Source organism: Notolabrus celidotus, chromosome 13, assembly GCF_009762535.1.
Source record: "Notolabrus celidotus isolate fNotCel1 chromosome 13, fNotCel1.pri, whole genome shotgun sequence".
Lineage (NCBI taxonomy): Eukaryota > Metazoa > Chordata > Actinopteri > Labriformes > Labridae > Notolabrus > Notolabrus celidotus.
The window spans coordinates 12800575-12821894 of NC_048284.1; the positions used below are offsets into that span (position 1 = coordinate 12800575).

Sequence of the window (21320 nt, forward strand, 5' to 3'; positions counted from 1 at the left end):
TATTCACCTATGCTTTAAAGCAACTACTTGATTTATTGGTCTTTTTGAGTGATTTCTGCTGTTCTGGCCTCAGTCGTAGTTTATCTTTTGCGTACAGATTTGGCTACGGGGCGGTTGTGGCTCAGTGGGTAGAGTCGGTCGTCAATCAATTGGAAGGTTGGCGGTTTTGATCCAAGCTCCGGCAGTCACATGCCAGAGTGTCCTTGAGCAAGACACTGAACCCCAAATTGCTCCTGCTGTTGCTCAGTGGTGTGTGAATGTGTACGAATGAGATTAGGAAATACTGTTGGTCCCTCACTACATAGCAGCCTCTATCACTAAGTGAATGGGTGTGAATGGGTGAATGTGATGAGCAGTGTGTAAAAGCGCTTTGAGTGGTCAGACAGATTAGAAAAGCGCTTTATAAGTACAAGTCCATTTACAATGCCTTTGGTCTGTTTACTTTTTAATCTCCTTTGAGAAGTTTTCAGCTAGTCATGACTTTTAATGACTCATTTGTTGGCCATGGACACCAAACTGGCTATGTTTGCAGTGGGGTTTTTACTATTTTTGTTCCTGTGTGTGTCCAGAGATCCTGTGTAACCATGGTAACATTGTTTACATATGAGATCAGCTGTTAGCAGCCCGTAGCATGTCGATGCTAAATGATGCTAGGCCCGATGTTCCCTGTGAGCTGAGGAGAAGTAGGCAAGGATGACGTGCTGGTACTGAGACGCAAGCTAAGAAAAGACGACATCGACCTGTCCTTCCACCCACCGTTATGGGGAATGTAAGATCTGTCTACGATAAGGTGGACGAGCTAACCCAGCACCAGAGGGAATACTGGCAGAGTAGCATTATGCTAAAAGAGCTAACATCGGACACAGACGCCATTGGAAGGATTTCACCTGCTGTGGGCGGACAGGATACAGGAGAGCGGGACTGGACCAACTGGTGAAGAAGGCCAGCTTAGTCCTGGACCCTGTGGAGGTGGTGGCTGATGGGAGAGTTGTTGCCAAGCTGTCGTCTCTGATGGACTTTTTTTTTGCTCTATATATTCTTGTTGAAATTCTTGTACTGTACACCTTCTTGTTTGCTGCTGTTACTCCATGAATTTCACCGTTGTGGGATGAATAAAGGAGTATCTTATCTTATCTTATCTTATCTTATCTTATCTTATCTTATCTTATCTTATCTTATCTTATCTTATCTTATCTTATCTTATCTTATCTTATCTTATCTTATCTTATCTTATCTTATCTTATCTTAAACAGGCCAAAATAAACACTGATGCTTCTATATGACCTTCAAAAGCAAACAAGACCATCCACAACACAAGGGACAGTTTGCATATTGTAATTTGTAACCAGTAACCTCTGCAAGGGGGTAGGTGTCAGACCAGACCACTGACAGCATGCTGATTAAACAGTGCTTTATGACTTTTCCCACAGCAAATATTCCCATTGAGTGATACATATGACTGTTGAAAGTCATGAAAATGACATTTTTTCATGTACAAGACAAAATAAATCAAGACACAAGAGTTATCACTTTGTCCACAGGGGGCGCCAAAATCAACACAAATAAAAAGTTACTTATAGGAGCTTTAAAAACACTTGGTGGCAGAAGAACAAAAAGACACTTTGGGCCTGAATCACAGCTAAAAAATGTTGATGAGTGTGGTAGAGTTTTCAGAACAGCCTCATGTGTATTTCCTTTTTAACAGTGCACATATCAGAGTTTATGCTTTAACAAATGAATGCTCCTTGCCAATATGAACATTGGGCCTTTTTATTTTAAAAAATAATCTTGTAATTAGTCAATCAAGATTCTGTTAAAATCTATGCAGATTTAATTGACAGAAAACATCCTGACATCAGCAAACAGGTTGATTGTCTATATATCACTTTCTCTTCAAGGTGGCACAAAAGTTTAAAAGAGGTTGAAGGAGGATAAATTAACACCGTCCTGTTAATGGAGCGTGGAAGGAGTGCTTGCTGGGTGTATTAATGGCGGGAGGTAATGAGACTTAAAGCAAGTTATGTCATTCAATAACAAAGCCAAGCTATTTCAAAATGTCGTCACAAATTCATCATATTCAGAAAGGATACATTGAACCATTTCTGGGAAATGTGTGGTAGAGTTTTTAAAGAATGGGCGTGCTGTGACTTTGCTTTCTTGTCACTGTGAGCTGTAGGCTATTATCTGTCCAAAGAGGCATCAGTCTGCTAGAAATGTGACATGAAATTACCCACAATCCCCTCCTGCCCTCCCATCAATTTGGCAGCTCCACTGCCCCCCAGAGTTAGAGAATAATTTAGGCTGGGATTTCAAGAGAAATCCTGTGCGCTTGTGTGTGCATCTGCATGTGAATGTGTGTGTGTGTGAGAAGGAATGAGGAAGAGATAGCCCGTATTCTCAGGTTGAAAGATTGACATTGACTGTAATGGAAGTTTCTGTGTGAAGATAAAGACAGATAGGTGAAGTCCAATAGTGAAAACTTCTTCCCGTTACTACACATTTGGAAAGTCGTTAAAGAGAAGTCTTAGTGCCGGTGATCTGACAGTGAGGGTTAGCCCTTCTAGTGCCTCATTAACTAATGCATGACCTTAAAATATGGCTGCTTAACATGACAGCTTTCTTAACTCAGTTTGACAACTTGCGGTTTCAGATTTGCCTTCTTTGCTTGGCCAATTTGCCTTTGAGAATTGCTTCGAGGCTGCACAACCATAAAGACATACCAACTAGGCACTGAAGCCTCTGTACTTCTGCCAACAGCCCTTACAAATGTCTAAGGGGACTTGATCATACCAAAATATTCTTGAAGTAGGTTTTGAACACCTGGCTTACTCCCTAGACTAAAGACTGGCCTCATCTACTCTCCATCTGTCTGGCTGTGGGGCCCAGATGTGCTGACTAGGAATAGTAATGAAGGTAAAGTAGAGAGAGCAGAAATCCAGGACATTTAATACGTGCAAGATAAACCTCTCATATAGTCATGTACTTCATGTGTAAACTCACACTTCTTCACCTGGCACCCTGACACACAACTAAATGATTACATGTGTATAAAAACAAAGACACTTTTAGAGGATTTCAAACATGGCTTAAAGCATAATACATTAGAAGTGGATTCAACCTCAGATGGTTTATTGACCATGTTCATACGGCAGCCATTTTTATCTAATGCTGTTATCAGGGGATCTGAAAACACATCATTGCTTACTAATATTATCAACAACAGGAAAAACTTTAAAAAATATTAAGTTCTAGTGGGACACCGTGTTTCTCATCAGCTACCATTAAACAACAGCTATGTAAGTGATAATGTATGGTTATCAGGCTTTGTGTTGGGGTATTGTCTCTCTGTGTCGGGATTCTATTTCCACATAACTAAGTCATCCACGCCTTCATATCATCACGCATCGATTACTGTAACTCCTTGTACTTTGGCATCACTCAATCTTCATTATCCTGCCTTCAAATAGTTCATAATGCATCAGCCAGGATCCTGACGAGGTCAAAAAAGAGAACCCAAATTCTTGCCTCCCTACACTGGCTTCCTGTCAGCTAAAGAATATATTTTAAAATCCTTTTGTTTATTTATAAAGCACTTCATGGTTCGCCCCCCTCTTACATCTCAGAACTCCTGTCTCCATATCACTCTGTCAGAGCACTCAGATCATCACACCAAAACTTCCTGTCTATCTGAACATCAAGGACAAAGAGATATAGGCACAGGCCTTTCTCCATCTGTGCCCCAAAACTGTGGAATTCTCTTCCCCCCACCATCCGAGTCTCCACCTCTGTCGAGACTTTTAAAAGTCGTCTCAAGACACACTTTTATTCATTAGCTTTAACTTCCCCTAACCACACTGGCTCGGATACTCACTGAACTGTTTATTGTATGTATTGTCATTACTGTTGTTATTATTACTGTTAATTTCATTTTTAATTATATTGCTCTCTTACCACTCTTCTTTCCCTCTCTCTTCCTCTGTTTGTGTTTTTATTTCATTTTCTCTTTGCGTCCCTCATTTTCTGTTGTAAAGCACTTTGGATCAACTGTGTTGTGTGTAAAGTGCTATATAAATAAAGTTGATTTGATTTGATTTGATATAATAACCATGTTACAGTTCCTAGAACACAAAATTCAGACCACAGATTAGGTAAAGAATGGAATTTATTGGATGAAGCTGAGTGAGGCGGATGCGAGGTGTAGAAGATTGCTGAGGCTGGGTATGAAGGTGGTGAGGTGCTGAGGCTCGGTGGAGGAGGGAGGCACTGGAGACAAAAAAGGGAAACATTTTGGAATAACAGCAGGGTAAAACAGCAGGGTAAAACAGCAGGGTATACGAAATCAGACAACTCAATGTCTAAGGAGCCAACTGTACCAGTCGAGGTATGGTAACAAGCTGGCAGTAAGTGGAGGGAAGACCAGAACTTATTCATGGCAGCAGTCAGGGGGAGATGGAAGTCAGGTGAGTGCAGAGCCCAGCGCCTGGTAGCCACGCCCAGCCTCTGCAAGGGAGCACAGGGGAAAGAAAACCAAATCCAAGACACACAGCAAAGAAACAGACATCCCACATACAGTAACAAAAGATCAAAATCATGACAAACCATAAATTATCCTGCTTATTTTTTGACTCCTAACTTAAGATACAAAAACGTTGGCAAAAAATATTGATTAAAAGAATATTTTATTCAATTTGAAATGATTTTTATATACAGTTTTTCAAAAATCCTGCTTGTCATACCTAAAGTCCCTAAAAATAGTATGGGAGGTAGAGCCTTCAGCTATAAGGCACCTTTCCTTTGAAACCATCTACCAGTCAGGGTCCAGGAGGCAGACACCCTCTCTACTTTTAAGAGTAGGCTTCAAACTTTCCTTTTTTTTTTATAAAGCTTATAGTTAGAGCTGGCTCAGGATTGAACCAGCTCTTAGTTATGCTGCTGTAGGCTTAGACTGCTGGGGGAACTGACACACTGGGATTCTGTCTTTCCCCTCTCTCTCCTCTGTCTGCCTGTCACTTACTTTAACTCTTCCTGTCCTGTTAAAGTTACAAACCATAACATTTTTGGACCCTGAGCTCCCTTGTCTCGTAGGTTCCTACAACTACTGCTATCCGTCTCACCACTATCATCTCTCTTTATATCCCTCTATCCCTCTTTCCAACCCCAACACGGCCTCAGCAGATGTCTGTCGAAGGTTTCTGCCTGTTAAAGGAAGTTTATCCTTGCTGCTGTAACTTTCTAAATGCTAGAAAAGTGCTCTGCTCATGGTGGATTAAGATGAGAGTATAGTAGAACATAGTGTACCGTCTAGACCTGCTCTGTTTGTAAAGAGTCTTCAGATAACATTTGTTGTTATTTGGCGCTATATAAATAAAGATTCATTGATTGATTGATTTGGTTTTAAAAGTAAATACATAGAGTTTAGGTAAAAATAGAAAATACATATTTAAAAAACAAACAAATACAATGGGAGGAATAAAAAACAGATTCAAGTTGCTTCAGGAATTGCTCTTCAATAGGAGTGTGTTGTGTCCTTGTCTTAATGATTCTTTGGCAGCCATGTAGTTCATGTCAAACATAAATTCTCCTGTAAATATAATTTTTATTCTCCACTCACAGAGCTGACACAAAAATGGGCAAAGCAATCTTCTCTGATAGGCCTGCATTCATTATCTGCTGTCACTAGTGATTTATGAGTCTGGTGGTGTGGGCTAGTGGCAGCCATATGTCTGCTTATCCCTACACACACACTGCCTAGCCCGTCCTATTAATGATGTTCGGATTCATCATCAGAAGACACAATAAACACAATGAATGAACTTTTAATGATATCGACGGCAACAGAGCTTTCCTCCTTTCAGCTCCTCGCTCTGCTGGACAAGAATTACAGACTAAAAGACTTCGATTTGGGAGAGAAAAAGCTCAGTGAAGCAATTTTTGGGTTCCACTGAAGGTTGCCAAACATGAACAGTGAAATAACAAATTGTCCATCAGCCAGTGTGTTGTTAGGTTGAAAGGGAAAATCACATTAGGCTCAAAGATTGCCATTAGCTTGTGTAATCTAAATTTGCTGTCCATTGTACTGAGCAGCTCATTATCCGGTTAGCACTCTAATACCATGTAAATGATAAGATGCACATCATCAGCTTTCAGCACAGTGAATACTTCAGCCTCTGAATATTTAAAACATTTGCATAAAACATTTCTGAATCCACAGAGTGAATATTTATCTCGACAGGGTGGTCAGTGAATTCCTCGCCTTAGCTGTTTGATGAAATTAAGAGAGCACTTCTTCAGCCAGACAGTTGTGTTGTTTTTGTCACTCCTCCATGTGAATTCATGACCAGACTTGTGAAAAGAGGTCAGCGGCAGCCTGGTCCATCTGTGCTTGTTTGTTCCTCGCTCTGTACTTAATGTTATCTGTTCTAGCAGGGAGTCCATGACAAACAGTGTGGGTGAGGGTGACGAGGGTGACAAAGCACATTAGAGTCACTTCAAGTCTCTCTCTTTCCCTATTAGGCCTGCTGGGTCTCTTTGATCATGGACCACTCAGATAAAGTGCGACGGCAGATGAGATTAGAGCAGCCATGTTGGATCTTATTTCCTGGAGTGGGAGAGCGGAAGTGTCTGAGGTTAATACGTAGACGAAGAGTATGTGTGGGCATTGTTTCTGTTTTCAAGTCTTCCCTTTTTGGAAATGTTGGAATAGAGGTGCGTAGAGATTTGAATGATTTTACTCCACAAACAGGGGCATGCCCAGTTTGTTTTGAGCGAGGTGGCCGAACTGGGGCACCAACTTATGCAGGGGTGACATGAGGGTTAGCATATGAGCTCATACATGATTGAACTGAATTGAACTGATCATGTAAATGCTAAATGGACTTGTACTTGAAACGCTTTTCTAATCTGTCTGTCCACTCAAAGTTCTTTTACATTACTCGTCACAGTGGCCACGGTTACATGATTTTTTTAATTTGGAATTATTATTCAGAATTAAATAATTCGGAATTAAAGTATTCTCCTTTGCGTTCACATGGAAATAGTAATTCAGAATTGGGGTTTACATGGAAAACACGTTTAATTGTCTTTATTCAATTCTGCTTAAGGTCTGAGGGTTGGGAAGGGTTCTGATTGGACAGGGGCGGGCGTGATGTATTTACGTCTACCTGAAGAAAACAGACTCCAGTTCCTGCTTCTTTTATTTTCGGTTACAACATGGAAGACCACACAAGTGACAAGTCCCTCGATTAACTTGGACGCCATAGCTTTAAAAAGGTCCACATTTTTATGCTTCCGTCCATCAACTCTTTTCATGATATCCATTTCTTCTAAGGCTCCTATTGAATAGATAGTCTCAGCTTGAGTCCAACACTTGCTTGCTTTGGGCGGCAATCCTGGAATATGTGCGTCATCGCGACAGGACAAGGGAACGAGCATGCACAGAACGACCGGAATCAATTTAAAGCGGAATGAACGTATACATGATCGAGGAATTATTCAATTCAGATTCAAAATCAGAATAAACCGACCACTTACTTCGGATTTAAGTTTAATTCGGAATGGTAATTTTCATTCGGAATTAGGTGTTTACAAGGTCATTTTTAATCTTTTTAAAGAGGATCTCTGAATTAAAGAGGAATTAAAAGTCTCATGTAAATGTAGCCATTCACCTATTCACACAACATTCACTCACTGATGGAAGAGGCTGAAATATAGTGAAGGACCATCAGTATTAGCTAATCTCATTTGCACCTCGCTGAACAACAGTGGGGGCAATTTGGGGTTCAGTGTCTGGCCCAAGGACTAAGGTCACAATTTTTAGGACAAACATATGAAAATGTGCCAAAAGAAAGCTTCTAGCAGCCTTTTTCAGCCAAAACAGTTGGTTCTAACATGAGTCCCTGCTCTGACAAAGGAAATACCCAAAACAGTTGAGAAAGATAAAAGAGGTTTAGTCGAAATCAAGTGATCATATTATCATCGTGCTGTTGTGTTGTCATGATCATGTTGTTGGTTTACCCACTCATGTAAGGAAGAAGTTTTGAGTGAGGAACACAGCGCCTTTGTGTTGTGAAGTTTTGTTTTTCTTCTGGAAATCGTGTTGTGTTCTAAGAAGTAATTCATTTTGGAAAATGTATTTATGTTTCAAAAGGGTGTTATGTGAAATGTTATTGTGAGTTTATTTTTTGAGAAATTATATATATTTGGAAAAAGAAAAAAACGGTGTAGTCTTGTGAAAAGTTCTTTTTAAATGATCTGTATTTCCAGTTGCAGTATTTTGTGAAATGTCAATAGTTTCTAAAGAAATATGTGTTTGGAAATGTTGCAGAGTTTTGTTGGGTAATGTTTTGCAAAATGTTGTTTTGATTTTGTGTTTCTAAAAAAAGTGTTCCTTTGTGAAAGAGTTTTGTGGAGTCTCATTTAGTTTTTTGAAAACATCATTGTTTGGAAAAATGTTCAAGTGTTTGTGAAACATCAATTTTGCGGGTGAATGTGTACTTTACTTTTTTGCTGAATATTTTTTATGTATTTTTTTTTTCATTTTCAAATTTTAAATTAGGACATAAATGGTGATATAAGATTTTTAAGTGTATTAATGCCTTTAAATGTTGTGTTATATGAAATGATGCTCTGGTAAAGATCATTCAATAGGACTTTATTCTGTCTGCTGTTTTATTGTCCATGTGTTGTATTTACTCCTCCATGCATGCTCACTCATATTTTCCTGTACTGACACCTGTTCTCATCATCTGGTCACATCTACTCAATATCACACACCCTCACTTTTAGCCCATCATATTGCTGCTGTCTTTTTAAAAAATGGTTTTCTCCACCCTCTGTTCATTTGTGCCGTCGTTACACCTGAGCCACCTCCTCCCCATCACCGCTCAGTTTTCAATGTTTCATCAGCTCCATTATCAGCCGTCTTCCCATCACTGCACTGTGTTCACAGTTCGATCAGCTTCATCATCTCATCAGCCTCAGACGATGTCATTGGCTAACACCTCCACCCCCAGAGTCTCAACTCCACAGGGGAGGATAGATTTTGCTGCAGCTCCCTTCGATCAGCCCGTCTCCCTGTAGAGTTCAAACTCCACAGAGACTATGATGATAATTGAATAACATGTCATCTCTGAAAAACAAATATTTATCTTTTCTTTAAGTTATATTTTTGGGGCTTTTTGCCTTTATTCCATAGGACAGCTGAAGAGAGAGGAAATATGGGGAGTAGAGAGTGGGGGAAGACATGCAGGAAATGGTCGATCGGTTGGGAATCGAACCGACGACCCCTGCGATGAGGACTGTAGCCTCTGTATGTGGGGCGCTTAGACTGCTAGGCCACCAGCGCCCCCAAATATTTATCTTTAACTCATTCATTTTTCTCTCCTGATTGAAATATTTTATTCAAGAGCATTTTTTTTTCATATTTTTGTGTTTCCCAAAATGATGTTTGGTGAAATGTCATCGTGTGTGTTGAAATTTCACAAGGGAATATTTTGTAAATGTTGCTTTTGACCTCCATTGCCACCATGCATGCATACTCTGAGCACATTTTAATACGATTCTTATTGTCAATGCATTATTAATCTTAACTCACAAATACAAAAAACTGCTGATTAAAAATGCAGAGTCACCATGACACCCGTTTCACACAGCAGGACCTCTCTGCAGACTCATGCTAAAGTGACTGACACATCTTCCAGCGGATAATTCAGCGCTCAGTGATGTCATGATTAGCACATTAACCGTGCCGTCAGCTCTGCATCTGGCATTACTGATTCAGGCATGAGGGAAGGAGAGTAAGAAGGCAGGCCCACTTATCATGCATGGCTGCACAATCTCTATCTTCTCTCTTTGAATGCGAGGCGGTTTCATCCCCAGCCAAAAATGTTTTCATACAAGCTTCTCTCACTGGCAATGTACACCTGTCTGTGCTTGTTTGAGTGAGGCTGGATGATAAATATGAACACAAACACTTTTTAGAGACGCTCATAAACAGTTCAAAAAGACTTCAGATTTGATGAGCTAATTTCTTCTTTCATATGCTACTACTTTTTTTGTGGGTGTACCAGGGGATTAAAAAAATGTAGTGAAAGACCGAGCATGGAGAGAAAAAACTAAGTGATTGTTTTGTTGCATAGTCAAATATGTCTACCCAATATCAGAAGTGACAATCTATCTTTAATATACCCATCAAAAATGGATTAATGATACAGTTTAAGGGAGACTGAAGCTCAGATTTACAGTGTCGTATAAGCTGCAGCACAGAAAAAAATAAAAGCTCTGAATCTTTCCTGCTCGTACACAAAAAGCTTGCATCATAAATCATTTGTGCAAAAATACTTTCAGAGGTGCCAATTTTGATTAATAATGTAATGAAAAGCCTTTTAGTTTGATTAGAGCAAAATAAAAAAAAAGCTGGTATGATATTGGTCAAATCAATCAAAACTTGAGCTCACTAAATTTGATGAGCTGCCAGATGGCTTATTTTGGAGATTGTTAGTTTCTGAAGACACAACAAGGGACAGTTTTCTAAAGCAAAAACAGTAAATACAAAGTGGCCTCAATTTAAATACAGTGAATCTGAAAGTGTCTTTAATTTGCATTCTCTGTAACAGCCAGCAGGGGGAGGAGTCAAATTAAATTAAACTTAATGAGAAACTGATCTTACATCTACAGCAAACATTTCCTACTGAGTCTGCGGTCTCAAATGCTTTTTTCAAGTCATTTTCTGCGCAGTACAATGTTCATTTTGTAAATAAACGGGCACACATTTTTCATAAAACAATAACAAATTTCAGATGTTGCTGTCTTTGCACTATTTTCAATCAAACAAAGCGTTTAAATGATTTGCAAATTCTTTAAATTTGTTTATATCAACATTTTACACAGCGTTCCAAAGCAGGGTATGCCTTACGCTTTCAGGCATTGCTATTGGACGTATTGACTGATAAGGAATATAGCAAGGAATATAAGCCTTTCATCCTAGTATGGTCACTTCTGGTTAAAGAAATTAACTTTCTGTTTGTATCGGTATGGCGCCCCCTCTGGACAAATGATCATCTCTTCACTGATCTAGTCCTGTACACATGTAAGCTGTGTTGCTTGTCTAAACAAACGTCATCCTTTGTTATCTTAACACTCACTTGTGTCACTCAATGTGAATATTTGAGGGTTTTCTTCACCGTATTGTGAAAACTCCTGATACCTACCACCCTCACAGTGGTTACAAACATTAAATATCATGATACAGAAATTGACAGTCTTTTTTTGCTGCAGGTAGATAGTGTGTAGTAGGTGGTTTCAAAAACAGCGGCTGTTCTTGAAACGGCCTGCTACATACTACCTATGAGCATACAGCGTTTGATTTTTGTGTGAAGGATGGCTGTTCTGTTGGATCCGTTATGCAGCATGCTGAGCCAGACATCACTGGATTCCCGGTTTCGGAAAGCGGAAGTAAACAACGGCCAAGATGATAGATACACTGCTTCTTTAGCATTCACTTATGATTTAAAAAGTTAAGTCAAAGTCAAAAAAGAAGAGAAAAGAATAAGCTGAACGTGCGCTGTGCATTATGGGAAACAGTACGCGAGGCAGACTGCTCCGATGCATACTCTGAAATTTTCCTGAATCAGTACGCATCTGGGTAGTTCTGGCATACTGTGGATTTTGCTCTTGTTCACTTACTGCTTACTACATACAGAATTTTGGCCAAATCAGTACGTACTGCTAGTATAGTAGGTGATTTGGAAAACAGCCAGTCATTGTAACCCAGGTAAAGTGAGTCACTCATGGATAGTATTTATTGTCCCACTGTTCAAAACATTCCCACACTCTATGCCATTGTTGTGTCATATACTTGGATCAAACATCTGTCTGTCAAAACACAACAATCAATAGCAAGCAAGCTTACCAGCATTAGTCACCGGCTGTTTCCGAAATCGCCTACTATACTAGCAGTACGTACTGATATGTCCAAAATTCAGTATGTAGTAAGTAGTATGTGAACAAGAGCAAAATCTGCAGTATGCCAAAACTCCCCGGATGTCTACTGATTCGGGAAAATATCTCAGTGTGCATCGGACCAGTCTTCCTCGCGTACTGTTTCCCATAATGCACAGCGCTCGTTCTGCTTTTTCTTTTTCCTCATTTTTTGACGGGAGGAAATCTGTTTTTGGGTGCTGTGAAAGTTATCAAATTACATATAAACCACTTCCTAACTTTTTAAATCATAAATGGATGCTAAATAAGCTTTTTATTTATCGGCTTCGCCGTTGTTTACTTCCGCTTTCCGAAACCGGAAATCCAGCGAAGTCTGGCTCAGCATGCTGCATGACAGATCAGACAGAACAGTCATACTACATACTAAATTCAAATGCAGTATGTAGTAGGCAATACCTACTGCCTACTACATTAGTAAGTAGTATGTAGCAGGCCGTTTCGGAAACAGCCACCCTCTCCAGGTTGTGCAGCATTAACGCACCTGTTTCTTGATTACACGCTGAAGAATATCACCTGTGAGAGCACGTGCCACAATGCTACTCACTGGTGAACTTTGAATTGGACACACACATTGGAACTTATTGGACTTTGTTAATATCAGTCTGTTTCACAGGAACTTTCAGCATGATAAATATTTTAGGTTTTTGCATATGAATAGCATTGCTAGTTTTTCAGTATTCTATTTTGCATGTTAACGTGTCGCTCACAGTGGATGTGTGATGTATTTCACCGAAAATCAGTGTCAAACATCACAACTTGCATTGCATCTCTTTTCAAAAAGAGACCTTTGCTTCATTTCTCACATGAGAAGGGAAATAGAAGAAAAGTGAAAAGAGCCCACAGGTGTGTGTGCACAGAGGACAGAGCTCCAGGTGGCAGATGGAATTTATTGATCTGGGGTACACTACATCTCTAAAAGTCCATGTTTGTTGAACCTCTACCTTTGAAGAGTTGTCAGTCTGTGCTGAGAATGATAAATGAAATCCTACTTGCACAATTTGATGCATTCGTGGTTGAGAACGTGTGAACACATTTGTATTTTGATCAGTAGACCAATGTTTCGCGCTGTCGCACACTAACACTAACAGCTCTGTCTCGGCTGTTCACATCACAGTCTGTTCCTCTCCCGCTGATCAATGAGAGCACCGGAGTGATGATGGAGAGAACAACCGAGTTATTGACAGCAAGAAATGGATTTAGGAGAAAGTCAGTCAGCTTGTTGCACGCAGTCTGACTGTAGTGAGGGGCTTGTCAAAGCAAATAAATAACTTCATCCATTTCTCAATTTTGTCCTCGCCCACATCTCCTTCTTTCTCTGTAATGTGTTTAAATTGAACGCAGTGCCTGAGTTTCATGAATGGAGGCAATCATTATAACCACCGGCAGTCAGACATATTGCATGGAGCTGTGTGTTGAAATTAAAAGATCTATTTGCAGCCCAGGAAAGGCAAATTACCGTCTGGTACCATCACTGTAAAAAACTCCTGACATGCATGTAATAAAAGCATGAGCAGTGTTTATGTGATGAAGATTGGTTCTGCAAGAAGTCACAAAAACAAGGTTTATACATGTTGACTCTTTGTTTCTTTTATCTGACAAAGCCGATCTACACACTGCCCAGCTAACCTTCATCTGCGTAGAACGATTCAGAGGCCAACGAGATAGTTTGGAGACTTTTTGTCAAAGAGGATCGACTATTTAACTTTTAAAAGTAGTAAGAGAACGGTCCTCAATTTACGAGAATAAATGAGCAAATTTACAAAAATAATGTGAATTTGGACTTTATTCTTGTAATTTACTAGAATAAACTAGTGAATTTATGAGAAAAAAGTTGTCTATTTATGAGAGAGAAGTCATAATCACAGGCTTTGGTTAATATACATATATATATATAGGCCAAAACTAAATGCAGGGTGATAAGGGCTGCTGCAGCCTGCACTAAAATGAGGAGCATGGATCATCTTTTGATGTTATACCCAGCAGCTGAAGAAAAAGAGCAGTTGCAGAAGCATGCACAGACCGCCTTTCATCTGCCCTTCTTTAGAACTATTTAGTTTTAAGTACAAGGGATTCAGAATCCAGATACTGACAGTGTGGTTTTAATGTGCTAAAAGATCGAGTATTTAGTTTATGAAACATAAATTACAATTAATTACATTCCTGTAATAGATGTATGACTAAATCTTTTTAAATGTAGGCCATTATGCTCTAATTCAGGGGTGTCAAACTCAAATACACCGAGGGCTAAAATAAAAAATTCGGAGCAAGTCAAGGGCCGGACTGGTTTAATGTTTATTGCAAAATTTATTGAAATTAACTTATTGAACATTGAACTAGCAAAGCTTAAGTTTTTGCCTATAAACATTTAAAAAATGAAAAATATGTTGCATTCATTTCTTATTGCTCAAAAATACCCTGTGGTAGCAAGAAAAAGTGCAAAAAGGAAACATATTTTAGCTCAGTCTGCTGCTCTGTGATGCACACTAGTCTAAGCCAGATACTCGGCATCTCATCTTGGATGCAAGTTCATCAATGTTTGGGGTCAGGCTCTGAGCTGTGAAGGTGTTCATCAGTAAGACGACTCCTGTGAGATATTTTGTTTAACTTCATCAAAGAGAACAGTTGTTCACACAGGTAGTCTGGCAGCACGGAAAATGGCTCAAGTTTTCTTGCAGCATCTGCGTGTCCCACAGGCGCTGCTTGGTTTTAAAAGCCCTCACTGCAGCGTCTGTGATCCCACGGCCCCGCCCCTGAAGCTGCAGGTTGAGCGCATTGAGATCGATTGAGATGGCTCGTGATGTCACACAGAAACGCCACTTCACACAGAAACTTTGTATCACGGAGCTCTGTTGTGTCTTTCCCTTTGCTCTCCATGAATTGACAGATCTCCTCACGCAACTCGAAACACCTTTTCAGCACTTTTCCTTGGCTTAGCCATCGCACCTCTGTGTGATGGGGCAAGTCACCATGTTCTGAACCCAACTCCTCCAGAAAAGACTTGAACTGGCGCTGATTTAAACCTTTGGGTCTTATGAAGTTAACTGCTCATGTTATGGTGCTCATCACATGTTCCATTCTCAAGGCTTTGCCACACAGCGATAAGTGATAAACTGTAAGCTCACCTGCGCTGTTTTCCTCCCGCATCTTCTCCCGGATTCTGCCCACTAATCCACTCTTGCCTGCACTTCGCGGGCGCTCCATCCGTCGTCAGTCCCACACGTTTATCCAAAGGCAGCCTCATTTCATTTACAAATCTGGATACCTCTTCAAAGAGATCTTTCCCCGTAGTTGTGCCATGCATTGATCTTAATCCCAAAAGTTCCTCTGTTACGCACATGCATATACTCTGCCTCCCACCTGTCTTGAACCCCCCTGTTTTCAAAGTCCACCTTTCGTTTAGTCATTTTTTGGGGAGAAGGATAGCTGAAAGTTGACTGCAGGTCAGCTTCATAAGGCTGATGATGAGCGGAGTCGGGTCACGGCTATCGCGTGCGGGCCCTCGATTGACATGCAGTGCATTGTGGGACTTGTTGTTTTAGTGGTGCTTGCAAAATACCGTCGGGCCAGCTCAATAAATAATTTGATATCATCTCGCGGGCCAAAGAAAATGCCACCGCGGGCCGGACTTGGCCCGCGGGCCTTAAGTTTGACACATATGATATAAATAGATAAACATCATTCATTGAAACAAGAGGCTTGAGGTATATCTTTGAAAAGGGAACTCACATTTAAAAGACCAGAATCATTTCCTCTGTAAAATAGGAGGCAGTAAGGCGAAGGAAATAAAGTTCACCGGAGTAAATACAGAAGCCCACCAACTGGTTAGAAAACTAATTGGCTTCATTGTATTGGCGTCCCAGCTCTAAACAATTTCCAGCTAGTATTCAGAGTCAGCCTGAGAAATATCCAGCCTGCATACATCAGCTCCGTCATTGTTATGGTCCCCCGGGGACAAAGGCTGGGTATTATTGAATATCAGCAGGGCACTGCCACTGGCTGCTTGTGCAGTGACTCAGACTGCAAATAATGCATTAAAGTGCAGTCGGCCAATGGAGCAGCTTAGCAGATGTTGGCTGCTTGGATAATCCCTCCAACTGGCTCCTGTGGATGTTTTGACGGATGCCTCTCTCTGACTCTGTACTTTGAGTAACTGCTTTCCAAAGTTTATATATCAAGTAAGGTGAAGCTACCCGGCTAATGGACTGCTGCAAGTTTATGATGGAAAGCTGCAAGAAGAGTAACTGAGGCGCTTAAAAATACTTTGCCTGAAACTTTTTACAGTTTGACTAATCTTCTTTAAGGTTACTTTAAAAACATCCCACAGATTGATGATTAAGTTGTTTGATGTCCTGACAAATATCACTGTATATTTTTTAAAATGAAAAGTGACATCTTGCAGTATATTATACACAGTGGAGTTAAAGTTTGGAGAGACAATTTGCCAAACTCTAACAATCAAAAGCTGCAGGAATACACTGCTGTCATTGTCAACGCAGGATTTGACAGGGTTACATTTTTTATGTTGCTGTTCGTTGTTTTATATACCGTTCATCTATCCATAACGCTCTTCCTGCCTCTCTCTCTATACCACTTTCTCTGAGTCTGGTTTTGCTTGAGTTGCCTGTCTGTTAAAGATGGTTTTTTCTCGACACTGTTGCCAAATGTTGCCAAGTGCTTCCTCACGCTGGTCATCATGTTGGGTCTCAGTCAAGCTCAGAACCCACTGGCAACCATCAGCAATCATCATCCATCATCGTTTAACGATGCTATGCAAGATATGCTTCTAGGAACAGATGCCAACTTTTCAGTAACTCCGGTGCAGCCAGCAGGAGGCTTGAAACAACTTCCAGCCAAGACTTCCTTGTCCACAGAGTACTATCATCAGCAATGTAAATATTTCTTGGTGAACAGACGCTGTAGTCCTTGTTGCAGTGGTTGCAGGTTCGACTCCAGGCCTCGGTCATTTGCTGCAGGTCCTCCCTCACTCCCTACCCTCCTTCAGTTGAAGAACATTGCCAGACTCCACCCCTCCCTCGCCGTATCTGATGCTGAAAATCTTGTCCATGCCTTCATCTCCTCCAGGCTCGACTACTGCTATGCCCTCCTCATTGGGACCCCCAGCAAAAGTCTCCACAAACTCCAACTAATTCAGAACACCGCAGGCAGGATCTTACTCAGTCAGAGAACATGAACACATCACCCCAGTACTCCGCACACTTCACTGGCTTCTCGTCACTGCAAGAATACATTACAAAGTCGCTCTCATCACCCATCAGTGCATCTATGGAAACGCCCCACCATACCTCAAGAACTCCTCACCCAGCAAACCCCAACCCGGAATTCACGCTCTCAACATCAGAACCTCCTCCACCCTCCCAGAGAACCAAGATCCGGTCCATGGGAGATCGGGCCTTTTGTGCTGCTGCACCAAGTCTGTGGAACTCCCTGCCACATCAGGACCCCACAGACTGTAGATGCTTTTAAGAAACATTTAAAGACCTTCCTCTTTAAAGAGGCTTTTAACTTATTTTAAGTCCTCCTTTTAAGAAATGTTCAAGTTTGTTTTCACTGTGTGCCTGTAGCACTTTAAAATTTCTTGAAATGAAATGTGCGTTATAAATAAAATGTATTATTATTATTATTATTATTATTATTATTATTATTATTATCATTATTATTATTATTATTATTATTATTATTATTATTATTATTATTATTATTATCACCCCCACACACACACCCCCACATACACACACACATTTCCTGTCTCTGCTTAGCTGTCCCATCCAATAAAAATAATGCCCCAAAAATATAATAATAATAAAAAAACACGACAACAAAAAAAGGTTGGAACAGTCCGTATGTGTGTGGTCTCCCACGGCTCAATAAAGATATATGGGTTATAAAGATAAAGAAGTCATTGTCAAATTACTGTTGATGGGAGCTGGGAAGTCATTACAGCGGTGTTCGTTTTGCCTGCTTTTGCTCTCCATACAACTCAACTCAACTCAACTCAACTTTATTTATATAGCACCTTCCATACATAAAAACATGCAGCCCAAAGTGCTTCACAGAATAACAGAGAGACAGAAAACAACAGCAATGGTACAATTAAAAAAGGCAAGATTATAAATAAAATACTTAAAAATCAAATAAAATCAACACAGTAAAATTAATAAAATAAGTAAGAGTGGAAAGAAAAGTTAAAAATAAGGTATAGAGTTAACAAGATCAGATGAACACAAGAAATAAAATAGATAAATAAATAATTACATTTTATAAATAAATAAATATTTTTTTATAAATAAGATAAATAAATAAATGTTAAAACAATGATTAAAATAATAATGATTAAAATAATAAAAATAATGAAAATAATAATAATAATACAGACTTTTTTTCTTGCATACACCGAAACCGTCTGATCTTTGACTGCTCAAATCTAGTCCGACATGTTTTCTTGGGTTAGGTTAGAATGTTGTTGTTGCTTATTGTACAATTATTATAAGCATTCTCCTACTGTCTGCAAACCTCACTGTATGTCTACTTTGCTGTTCACTACATCTGTTTATATCAACATCTACGTCTCCTTCTATCTCACTTTCTTTGCCCACCTAGTCGCAGCAGGTAAACCAGTGACTCTCGCTCTGCTCAAGGTTTCAGCCTGTTAAAAGGAGTTTTTTCTGTCCATGGTCGCAAAGTGCTTCTTATGAATATGGATTTATGTGAAGTCCTTCAAAGAGAATATAGTCTGCTCTTCAAGTACAGTGCCATAAGATAACTTTATTGTTGTTGCAAAGAAAGTCACAAGGGAGTGAAGATGAATTGATTTAAGTCATGCCTGGTGTGTCAGGGGAAAAGAAGTATGGAACACACTGAACAAACATCTAAAAAATGCCATCCTGCGTCTTACAGTCAGGATGAAATCTTAACTTTATGCATTATCAAAGAAAATATCACAGCCGCCCCAAACATCTCCTATTGTGTCCCCTATCTGTGTGACCTAACAGATGCCTGTTCATACTGCACAGAGCTTGTCTTGGCCAGATGTTATTTAACAGCTAACCCTCCCTCCTGTCCCTGCACAAGATGGACCGCTGATGCAAGCTACTGAAACAAACATGATGGAATAAATCTGAGAAGGCTGCAGCTATACGGTCAAACCGCATCACTCCACTTTTCCACCCACAGCAAGGAGCTGCCAGGGTGGCTGGAGCTCTGCCCAGGAGCAAAGTCAAGAGCAATGTCTTCATCGGTGGGTTTCTCTTAAGCACACAGTGGACTCAGACCATGCAAATGGACCTACTGGACTTAGAATCTATTAAGTAAATTGACCAGGGATGCCCACACTGAAGTGATGAATTTAAATCATTTTGTGGCTTTCTGTTTGTGTGACCTGTGGGATTTTCTGTGCAGGTGTAAAAAAGCTTTGCCTCTCTATGATGAATGAACACCCGGTGCAGACTGGTCAAGCTAATAGACCTGCATGGAAGATGAATGGTAAACATTTTAAAGGTTGGAATATCAGGCGACTTAGAGAGGCAAAAGCTTATTAAGGAAAAAATAAAAACACAATTGACTTTGAGAAACTGGAATGGACTAGCTGATAGTGTTTGAATGATAATATCTAAGCGTAAACATCTCTGCTGCTCATCCATCTGACATATTTGTTACATAAAATATGGCTTGTTGGTAGAGGTGTTCAATGAGCCTTTGGTGAATGTGGTCGGAGTCTCATTGTTTCTGAAATGAAAACAGTTTACAGTAAGTATTGTGGTGGTGAATAAAATGTGGTAGCGACAGCCCATCACATCTTGTGCTGCACTGAATTTAATGTGTTTATTGTTTGTGTTTGAAATATGAAAATGCTGGTCATTATAATGAGTTTATTTGGGGTTTGTTCTCTTATGTGGTAAGACACCATTCTGTACATACCATACTGGTTGAGTCCCCTCCCATACCCCCAAACATCATTCCAAAATATGTTAGATAATTAGAATAAAGATCAATAATGAAAATTTTAAAAAACTAAAAACACTAAAACCTTGGGGTTGCACGGTGGTGCAGTGGGTAGCGCTGTTGCCTCACAGCTAGAAGGTTCCTGGTTCGAATCCCCGGCCGGGCGGGTGCCTTACTGTGTGGAGTTTGCATGTTCTCCCCGTGCATGCGTGGGTTCTCTCTGGGTTCTCCGGCTTCCTCCCACAATCCAAAAACATGCTCAGGTTGATTGATCACTCTAAATTGCCCGTAGGTGTGAGTGTGTGCGTGAATGGTTGTCTGTCTCTCTGTGTTAGCCCTGTGATAGGTTGGCGACCTGTCCAGGGTGTTCCCTGCCTTCCGCCCGAAGCCAGCTAGGATAGGCTCCAGCCTCCCGTGACCCCTAACGGGATAAGCGGTCAAGATAATGGATGGATGGATGGAGGACTTGCTCCTTGTGCGCATAGTGTTAAAAAGGATTGCCAGAGTTTAACTTTAACTTTAAAAACTAACTTTAAAACTGCTGCTACGGAGCGCTGGTGGCCTAACGGTCTAAGTGCCCCACATACAGAGGCTACAGTCCTCGTTGCAGAGGTCGCCGTTTCGACTCCTGGCCGCGACCATTTCCTGTATGTCTTCCCTCGCTCTCTACTCCCCACATTTCCTCTCTCTCTTCAGCTGTCATGTCAAACAAAGGCAAAATGCCCAAAAATATAACTTAAAGAAAACTGCTGCTACTACTTATCAGCACTCACACCAATTAACCTCAACATTATGACCACCTGCCCAGTATTGTGTGGGCCCCCCTCTCATCAGATCAGGTTGGGGCCAAAACAGCCCAGACCTTGACTTTGGTTCCTCTAAGTTGAGAGGTGAGTCCTCCATGGATTGGACTCATTTCTCCAGCACAACCCAGAGATGCTAGATTGAACTGAGACCTTGAACTTGTTGAAGTGCGGCTCCAGCCACCTTTAGCCATTGCTCTGTAGTCCAGTTCTGATGCTCACATGACCATTGAGGGCAGCTGGCAGCATGGTTACCAAGACCAGTCTGCAGCCCCATACACAACACTGACCACTGCAGATCAGAGCTGCAGTTGCGGAGTTGCTCTGACCCTGTAGCCTAGACATCCCCAATCTGGCCCTTGTTAGAGACGCTGTCATTCTTGCCTGTGCCGATTTTTTTCTGCTTCCAACACATCAACTTTGAAGACAAAATATTCACTAACTACCAAACATATCCCATCCACTGAAAGGTGCCACTGTAAAGAGATAATCAATGTTATTCACTTCATCAGTCAGTGGTCATGGTGGGGCTGATTGGCTCACATTGTCATAATCTCAAGC

General features: G+C 40.6%; 1 long non-coding RNA gene across 1 annotated transcript; it reads right to left on the bottom strand.

Moving 5' to 3' along the window:
- Window positions 1–4212: 4212 nt before the first annotated feature.
- On the bottom strand, window positions 4213–15183 carry LOC117824334. Its single transcript, XR_004633561.1, has 3 exons — window positions 15120–15183; window positions 4374–4500; window positions 4213–4263 (listed from the first exon to the last, which is right to left on the bottom strand). It is a non-coding gene; the product is annotated as an uncharacterized LOC117824334 (long non-coding RNA).
- Window positions 15184–21320: the final 6137 nt, after the last annotated feature.